We start from the raw sequence: 10,052 nt of genomic DNA on the forward strand, positions 1-10,052 counted from the left end.
AAAAAAGCCCCCTCAAACCTCTCTGCCATTGAGTTGGATCTGACTCATAGCGACCTCTCCTTGGGTTTCCAAGGCAGTATCACTACAGAAGTAGATTGTCCAATCTTGCTTCCGAGGAGTGGCTGGTGGGTTTGAACCGCCAGCCTTCTGGTTAGCAGTCAAGTGCATTAGGCATTATGCTACCACAGCTCCAATGTGCAAATAAGTTGTGACCCTGAAAAAAAAAAATTATTTGCCAGAACATATATTTAAAAATATAATTCAACACAACTTTTCAGAAATCAAGGGAGACTTGAATCTATCTACTGAAAAAGGCACAGCTGATTCCAAAATTAACAATTAAAAAAAAATTAACAGGAGATTCTCATCACCAAGACATAGCCTAGTAAAATTACCAGACTTCAGAGACAAAAGAATCTTTTAGGCAGCCAGGCAAAAAGACCAAGATAAGTGACTTGCTGATTTCAGCCTCTCTAAATCAACATTCAGTGCTAGAAGACAGTAGAACAAATTCTAAAAATTCCTCTAGGAAATAAAGTATAATCTAAGATTTTTATAGGAGCTCTGGTGGCGTAGTGCCTAAAGCATTAGACTGCTAACCAGAAGCCCAGCAGTTCAAACTCACAAGCCACTCCTCAGATGGAAAGTTGGTCAATCTACGTCTGTAGTGATACCGCCTCAGAAACCCAAGGAGGGGTCACTATGAGTCTGATCCGACTCAACGGCAGTGGTTTTTTAAGATTTTTATACCAAGCTTTTTATTTTAAAAATATAAAATTTAAACATTTTTGCACATGTAAGAGTCCAGGCAACCCTGTTTTCATGAACCTTCCTGAAGAAACTTCAACCCAAATGTCACTGAGAATGAGGTACATGAGGAATGCTGCCCAGTAGAGAGATTAAGAGTCCGTTGTTAGAATGGAGGTGTCTGAATAGGATTTAAATATGCTGGAAGAGTCTGGGGAATAAATTGTGTATAAACTGGGAAGCATCAGTGCCTCAGAATATGGCCAAAAAGTAAATGCAGAAGAGCAACCATGTCTGACAACAGTGAAGATTAAGAATTCTTACTGAGATAGTAGGAAGCTCTGATGGCATAGTGCCTAAGGCATTTGACTGCTACCCAGAAGGCTAGTGGTTCAAACCCACCAGTCACTCCGTGGAAGGAAGACTGGGCAATTTACTTCCAAGAAGATTTACTGCCTCGGAAACCCAAAGGGGGTTGCTAAGAGTTGGAATCGACCCGATGGCAGTGAGTTGGGTGTTTTGTTTTGTTTTATCACTGAGATGGTACTGGCCACTCTGCCTGAGGATCTAGGCCATAGTGGATTTTTATAACATGTCCTAGGGATATGGCATTCCTACTTCCATCCTGAGTGTTTGCCTGTTTCTTCTGGGGAACAGTCCTTTCCATAAAGGAGAAGATATCAAGTGATCGAAGAATGGATTGTACAGAATTTTTAAAAGATCTTGACAAAATGAAAAGATGTTACTTAAAAGCTGTCAAATTCATTCTTGGGTACAAGTAAAGAAATTTTCATATGCATTATATTTTAGATTTTGAAATTACTGTTAATTTTCTGAGGTCTGATCATGGTATTATGGTGATGTAGGAAAACATCATTTGTAGGAGATTTAGGATGAAGTATTTGGGGATGGAATGTCAATATCAACAATTGGGTTCCAAGTTAATCAGCAAACCAAAATAAAAGTATATGTCATAGATGAAAAAGAAAATATGGAAAAATGCTAACAATTAAGGGCTTTTGGTGTGTAGTGTGTAAGGTGTTCATTGTATTAATCTTTCTGTTTTTCTGTAGGTTTGAAATGTCCAAAATAAAACGTTGTCCGATTAAGAACAGAATATCAAATCAGCAAAGGTATCTTTTGTAGAAATCAAGACTCAAAATAAACATTCCCTCTGAGGAAGTATCTGGCCTTAAAGATACAATCAGGCCACTTGATGTAATGATTCAAATATACAGGAAGATGTGCTTGCTATTTAAGGAACTGAAAGAAAGAGCAGAATATAAAGGAGACATTGGAAATTAGGAAACTTATGAAGAGGTTACACATTTTTACTGATAATTTCATAAAATTTTCAGAGGGGGAAATAGCCCTAATGAGAACAATCTAAGTAAATAAAGATCAAGTCTGAATGCTTGAAGTTCACTAAAACAAAACAAAATTCAGACAGACTTAACCTGAACATGGACTGATCACTCAAAAAGAAGATTGGAGGGAATGAAATACAACTGAGGTCAGTAAATGAATCAAATCCTATCAGAAACCTCAGAAAGAGCTAGAAGAAGCTCTATCGCACAAAGAGGATGAAAATCAAGTTTTGAGTAATTGCACTGGGCTGCTGGAACACCTGGTGACTGGAGAAGAAGATTAAAAATATATATATCAGGGAAGAAAGACAATGGCTATCTTATAGATAAAATTAAGAATGATTCAAGGAGGTAGAGTGCCTTTTCAACCAAACTGAACTAGGCATAAGCTGGGAATGTATGGAAGTTGGAAACTGACACTTGGAGACAGCATTCCATCAAAGCTCACCTGGAAAATGGATGTACCACCTTGCAGCTGGAGCAGAAATTGTTAATGATCTGGATAGGCAGAGGCATGTCTCTGCAAGAGAATGAATGGGAAGAGAGAGAGAGTGAGTGTTGTCAGTTGCACAGGAAGTGAAAACTTATAGGTAGAGAATTTATGAACTGGAGGGTGAATTACAGGAAAGAAGAAGAAGAAGAAAAAAAATGAGATCTAATAAAACCTAGATTGCTCTTCATGGTCAGAAAGTTGATGAGAGCAGGCTTACCACTGGTGCTGCAGAAAGAACTCTTGTTGGAGAGAAGAGGCAAGCTGCCAGGCTGGGACAGAAATTAATACATGTAAGGCCAAGACAGTGATGCTTCAAACACCAGTGATTAACTCCAGGAAGACACGATCATCAAATCCCACTACAGAAGAGTCCTATGAGCCTATGTCCTGCAACCAGAGGTGTTCTCTACCCAGGACCAAGGACATAAATGGTTGGGTCCATTGCAAAATGAAAATGCAGACCTCCAGTTTAAAAAGCAGGAAAAAGTACCATTCAAGGTACTAAAACATTGACTTGTTTCTTATCTGCTGTTTCATGTCACTCTAAGACAAATTAGCATTTTAAATTACTAGCATGAATTTTACCATTCATTTTTATATAATGCAGTGGCAGTTTAAAATGAAAATATAAGAGCATTAATCTCACATGAAGAATCACTAAAATTACACAATTTGCATTTTGTAGCTTATATATGTTTTTCATTATTACCAGAATGGTGGAAACGCTGCACAAAAAAATGAACTCAGCTGTTTTTATTTCACTTCTTGACACATGGACATTTTACCAACACTCTGTACTCTTTATTGATGAGTAAGGAAGGACCCAAGGGACAAGCAACTATGGGTTGCCCTGTCTGTTGCTTTCCTTCTATGTCATTAGTAGCCTGAGTGATTGGCTAATACAGGGAAGTAACACAAGCAAAAAAGGATATGAGAGGATTCCCTGGTTGCTTGTGTTTCTTAGAATGCCATTACCTTCTTTCCATGTTTGAAACAAGTTCTGGTTCTAACAGAAAGTGTGGCCACTCTGTTTGTCAGCAGCTCTGCTTATTCAGTCTTAGACATAACATGCTTACTTGGTACTTGCTTTGAGTCTTGCTAAACTCCCACACATTGTGGTTGTTGTTGTTGTTGTTGTTATGTGTCTTCGAGTTGGACCCGACTCATAGCAATCCCTCCTTGGGTTTCCGAGATGGTATCACTATGGAAGTAGATTGCCCAACCTTCCTTCCGAGGAGTGGCTCGTGTGTTTGAACCACCAGCCTTCTGGTTACAGTCAAATGCCTTAGGCACTAAGCTACCAGAGCTCTCACACATTATGGGGCCACTGGAATTCTGTACTCATGGGGCATGGTGAACATACTTTGTGTATACGGTGGCAAGGAACTTTGGATACCCGTATTGCACCTATTGCCTCTGCTCCTGTACATACTCCATTGCTCCATCAGACCTTGCATATAAAATGCAAGTTCAAAGATAAAAGTGTTAAGTATTTCAAGAATGTGACAGAAGCAAAGCTTTTTGAGGATTTTGCCTAGAGTTTTCCAAATTAGGTCCAGAGACCCTGGCATCAGAATGCTTAGTGTGTGGGGAGTGTGGGTGGGGAAGTTCTTGTTGTTACAGTTGGCCCTGAGTTATTGCGACCCCTCCTTGGGCTTCCAAGGCGGTATCACTACGGAAGCAGATTCCCCAACCTTCCTTCCGAGAAGTGGCTGGTGGGTTTGAATTGCCAGCCTTCTGATTAGCAGTCAAGTGCATTAAGCACTATACTATCAGAGGGGAGGAAAGTATTCTCCTCTTTTTATAACTCAGAAATGATTGGGTTTAGGACCCACCCTACAGTGGTTTGGCTTCACTAACATAACCGACTCGACGGCACATAACAACAACAACAACAACATAACAAAAGAAAAGCCCATTTCCAAACAGGATCATCTTTGCAGGTAAGAGGTTAGAATTTTAACACATTTTTGAGGGACACAATTCATGACAAACACCCAGAAAAATGACTTTGCACCAAAGCCATATCCCACTGCCTCTTTCAGCACTCCATCTATACCCTCTTTGTTCTAAACACCATGGCTGCAGCTCTATACCCTCCCCATGCCCCCAAGGTCAGTTTGAGCCAATATTTATAATTATCTGTTGCCTCCCATTTGGGCTGCTGATGTTTTGATCATAAAAACACCCACCCACCCCTCGTGGGGTCAGGAGCTGGGAAGAAGTTCATTAGTCTTTATGTGGTAATATTTCATGTCAAGACAGTGGGTGGATCAGGCCTCGCACGCTCCAGCCTGTCCTGGCTGCTTGGCTGGCTGCAGGCGCTGACGGTATTGATTACATCTATAATGAGATGATGACTGCTCTCTGAACTGGGACATGTAAATACCTTGACTCTCAGATGGGGAGGGAAAGGATCTTGGTCAGAGGCAGAAATTTGTCCTCAGTGACCATGAGAATACGGTTTGGTAGAAAAGGTCTCATCAGGCAGCATCCCTTACCTACAATACCCTAATCCTACCCTTCCCTCTGGTGCCCCATATTCTTGGATAGATGGGTGGGTGAGTGGGATCACTTTGGTTAAATTTGGTGAGTGTCTGAAATGAAAGGCTCTCTACAGATCTTTGAGTCTGTACAGGGCTCTGAGGATCAAAGAGGAGAGAAGGGCTTTTTCAGAGACCCAGATAGTCAGGACCAAATCTGGGATGTCCAGGATGTTAATATGCCTTGATTGAGGTAAATAACTTTTTGCTAGGGGTAGGGCTTCTCCTGGCCCATGGGGTGCCTTTTTGCAAATAAGGAAAAGGTGCCCTTCCTCCCAGTGAACACAGCCCTCCCTCAGGGCTTGGTAAGTGACTGGCAGCTGGGTTTCAGCTCAACCAGGCGCCCTTGTACAATGAGCAACCTGCGCAATTGTCAGTGGTGGCTTTGGCTGGGGAAATGCAAAGCTTGCCCTGCAGCCCAAGGCTTGAGCCTTCTTTACCTCTGTAAATTCCACCTCTTCTAGAGCTGTGCCTGGCCTGGAGGAAGATAAATGTTTATGTAAGGGAAGGCGGGAGAGAGGGAAGAAGGAACAATATCCTTAGGAACTTCATTAGTGAAACTTTGTGAAGAAACAAAACAAGTAAAACCCAAACAGCCGATTGCTAGGTCTGGCACAGAAAAATAAAGCACAGTGAAATAGAGTCCAATTAGTTTGCTTAAAGAATATTAAACTCCAGAGGAAAACGGAAAAGATAGCCCTGCTGACATTACTGCGAGTACGAGTTCGGAGAAGGGCCAGGCAATTATATTAGAAGAATAGATAAGTTTGTGAGTTGCCAAATAAAGAAGCAATCAGAGATAAAAGCAAGCGCTTTTCTCAAAGGGAAAACATAGCTAAATCATTTGTCAACTTCCCATACAGAGCTCAGGCACCTGATCTGAAGACAAACAAAGGGGTTGTTTTTTTAAAATGGTGTTATCTTGAATAGCCTGACTTCTTTGCCTTGAGCTAATTGGGATTAATCTATCTCCCCAGGAGGCTATAAAATTCTTCTTTCCTCCATAAACCTTTGGAAGGACAGATAGTCACTCATTTGCAAAGGAAGTTTGAATTTCCTTCTTATTTTCTATGGTGGGGGATGGAGAGAAGTTTGAGGGTGAAGTGAGGGTCAAGAGCAGGGGAGCAGAGGAAAGAGAGAAAGATCAAAATCATCATGTTTAATATATTAACCAAAAAAAAAAAAAAAACCAACTCACTACCATCAAGTCGATTGGACGTATAGCGACCCCTCCTTGGGTTTCCAAGGGGGTATCTCTACAGAAGTAGATTGCCCAATCTTCTTTCTGAGGCATGGCTGGTGGGTTTGAACTGCCAGCCTTCTGGTTAGCAGTCAACTGTCTTAGTCACTACGCCACCAGAGATCCCAGTTTAATATGTATGTGTGTGTGTGTGTGTGTGTGTATGTATGTATATATACCAAAGATAATTAGTGGTTACCAGGGGTAGGAGGGAGGGGGAAAGGGGAAGCTTTGCTTTCAGGGCATTGAGTTTATGCTAATAGTGGTGGAATATTTTGGAAAAGGATAGCAGTAATGGTGACACAATATGAAAAATGTCATCAATGCCCCTGAGCATTGTTAAGTTGATGAATGTCTTGGGGTGTGCATTTTCACCACAATAAAAGTAAAAAAGAAAGAAAGAAAGAAAGAAAAAGACAAATATTTTCATCATGTTCAGAAGTTTGATAATTTCTCTGTCTCATTTAATTAGACAATAAGCCCCTGTCCTCTTTTCGGAGTCAGCTGTAGACTGTGTCACCCCAGAGCAGTGGTTTTGAAATCATTTTGGAGTCACAGATCTCTTTGAGAAGCTGCTCAAGGGCCCTGGATCCTTGCCTCAGACAAGATGCACATATGCTTATGCTCATACACTTTGACAAACAATTTCAAAGGATTCATGGGCCCCCTGAAGCCCATGCTTGGATCTCAAGTTAAAAACACCTATTCTTGAACTAGAATGGAAGCCATTTTGGAAAGCATCCTAGAGGCTTAAGTGGTAACTCCTAACTCTGTCCATTTTACATTTTAAATAGATTTAAAAGTCTTGATGCATTAGAAGGAGCTGCTTGGAAATGGCCATTCTTGGAGGGATTAGTGGAGCCTCTGCTACCTGAGACCTTAGAAGTGAAGGAAGAGATTGGCAGGCAAGGACATTTCAGTATTTGGGAAGTTAGGTTTTCATTGAAGTTTAGCCTGTGATTTATCAATGCTGCCACAAGGTTGTGGTGCTGCAATCCTGTGGCTAAAATTTAAGCATACACTTGCACACAATTTAGCAGCCCTACCATAGATATTGCTAAATTGTGTGCAAGTGTATGCTACCATAGATATTAGGAGCTCTGGTAGCATAGTGGCTAGGGCACTTGACTGCTAACCAGAAGGCTGGCGGTTCAAACCCACCAGCCACTCCTCAGAAGGAAGATGGGGCAATCTACTTCCATAGTGATACTGCCTCGGAAACCCAAGGAGGGGTCGCTATGAGTCAGGTCTGACTCGACGGCACAAAACAACAACAACAACCATAGATATTTAGTCTAGAGAAACGAAAACTTACATTCATATAAAAACATGTACACAAATGTTTATAGAAGCACTGTGTATTATCAGCCAAAATTGGAAACAAATCATATTTAACAAAAAATCAAATATTTTTCAACTGCTAAATGGATAAATGAACTGTAATATATCCATGCATTGGACTATTACTCAGTAATAAAAGGAACAAACATTTTTAAGTTTTTTATTGTGGTAAAATATATACAACAAAACATTTTCCATTTTAATTTAAGTGTATAATTCAGTGACATTAATAACATTGACCACGTTGTTCAACTATTACTACTATTCATTTCCATATACTTTTTTAACAGCCTAAAGTACCTCTTAAACGATTACTCCCCATCTCTGCTTCCCGCAGCCCCTAGTAACCACCAAAAGCTTTTGTTTCTATGCATTTGCCAATTCAAAACATTTCATGTAAGTGGGATTATACAATATCTGTCCTTTTGTGTCTGACTTAATTCACTCAATGTAATACCTTCATCCATGTCGTATTATATAAAAGAACTCCATTTCTCTTTATGGCTGAATAATATTCCACTGTATGGATATATACCGTGTTTTGTTTATCCATTCATCTATTGATCTAGATACTTGGGTTGTTTCTACCTTTTGGCTATTGTGAATAATGCTGCAATGAACATTGGCATACAAGTATCTGTTTGAGTCCCTTCTTTCACTTATTTTGTGTGTATACCTAAGAGTGGAATTGGGTCATACAGAGTAGTTTGGAAGAGCTAAGGGAGACAAACTTGTCTTTCAGTTTGCCATAGTGTGGTGGCTTGAGTGTTGCTGTGAGGCTGGAGGCTATGTCACTGGTGTTTCAAATGCCAGCAGGGTTACCCATGGTAGACAAGTCTCAGCGGAGCTTTCAGACTAACACAGATTCAGAAGAAGGAAGAGGCCATCCACTTCTCAAAGAATTGGCTGGTGAAAACCTTATGAATAGCAGTGAACACTGTCTGATACAGTAGTGGAAAACTTTATGAATAGCCCTGAAACATTGTGCAATATAGTGATGAAAGATGAGCTCCTTAGGTCAGAAAGCACTCAAAATATGCCTGGAGAAGAGCTGCCTTCTCAGAGTAGAGCCAACCTTGATGATGTGGATAGAGTAAAGCTTTTGATACCCCCATTTGCTGATGTGGCACATCTCAAGATGAGAACAGCTGCAAACATCCATGAATAATCAGAACATGCAATATATGATGTATCTAGGAAAATTGGAAGTTGTCAGAAATTAAATGGAGCACATAAAGATCGATATCCTAGACGTTGTTGTTGTTATGTGCCGTCGAGTTGGACACAACTCATAGCGACCCCTCCTTGGGTTTCCGAGGCAGTATCACTACAGAAGTAGATTGATTGCCCCATTTTCCTTCCGAGGAGTGGCTGGTGGGTTTGAACCGCCAGCCTTCTGGTTAGCAGTCAAGTGCCTTTAGGCACTATGCTACCAGAGCTGAAATGGATTGGTTTTGGCCATTTTGAATCAGACAATCATATGATTTACTATACCAGGAATGACAAACTGAAGAAGAATGGTGTAGCACTCATCATCACAAAGAATGTATCAAGATCTATCAAGTACAATGGTGTCAGTAATAGGATAATATCCACACACCTACAAGGAAAACCAGTTAATACTACTGTTATTTAAATTTACATAGCAACCACCAAAGCCAAAGATGAGGAAACTGAAGATTTTTGCTAACTTCTATAGTCTGAAATTGACCAAACATGCATTCAAGATGTGTTGATTATCACTGGTGACTGGAATGCAAAAGTTGGAAACAAAGAAGAATCACTGGTAGTTGGAAAATATGGTCTTGGTGATATAAATGACACTGAAGATCACATGATAGAATTTTGTAAGACCAATGACTTATTCATTGCAAATACCTTTTTTCAACAACACAAATGGTGGCTATACACGTGGACTTCACCACATGAAGTATACAGAAATCAGATTTACTACATCTGTGGCAAGAAGTGTTAGAGAAATTCAATATCTTCAGCCAAAACAAGGCCAGGAGCTGACTGTGGAACAGACCATCAACTGCTCATATGCAAGTTCAAGTCAAAGTTGAAGACAATTAAAAAAAGTCCACAAAAGCCAAAATATAACTTTGATTATATCTCTCCTGAATTTAGAGGCCATCTCAAGAATGAATTTGATGCACTGAACACCAAAGACTAAAAACCAGAGGAATTGTGGGATGACATCAAGAACAGCATCCATGAAGAAGCAAAAGGTCATTAAAAAGACAGGAAAGAAAGAAAAGACCAAAATGGATGTCAGAAGAGACTCTGAAACTTGCCCTTGAACAGAGAGTAGCTAAAGC

Source organism: Orycteropus afer, unplaced genomic scaffold (genome assembly GCF_000298275.1).
Source record: "Orycteropus afer afer isolate SDZICR_OR568_19922 unplaced genomic scaffold, OryAfe1.0 scaffold00059, whole genome shotgun sequence".
NCBI classification, from domain to species: Eukaryota; Metazoa; Chordata; class Mammalia; order Tubulidentata; family Orycteropodidae; genus Orycteropus; species Orycteropus afer.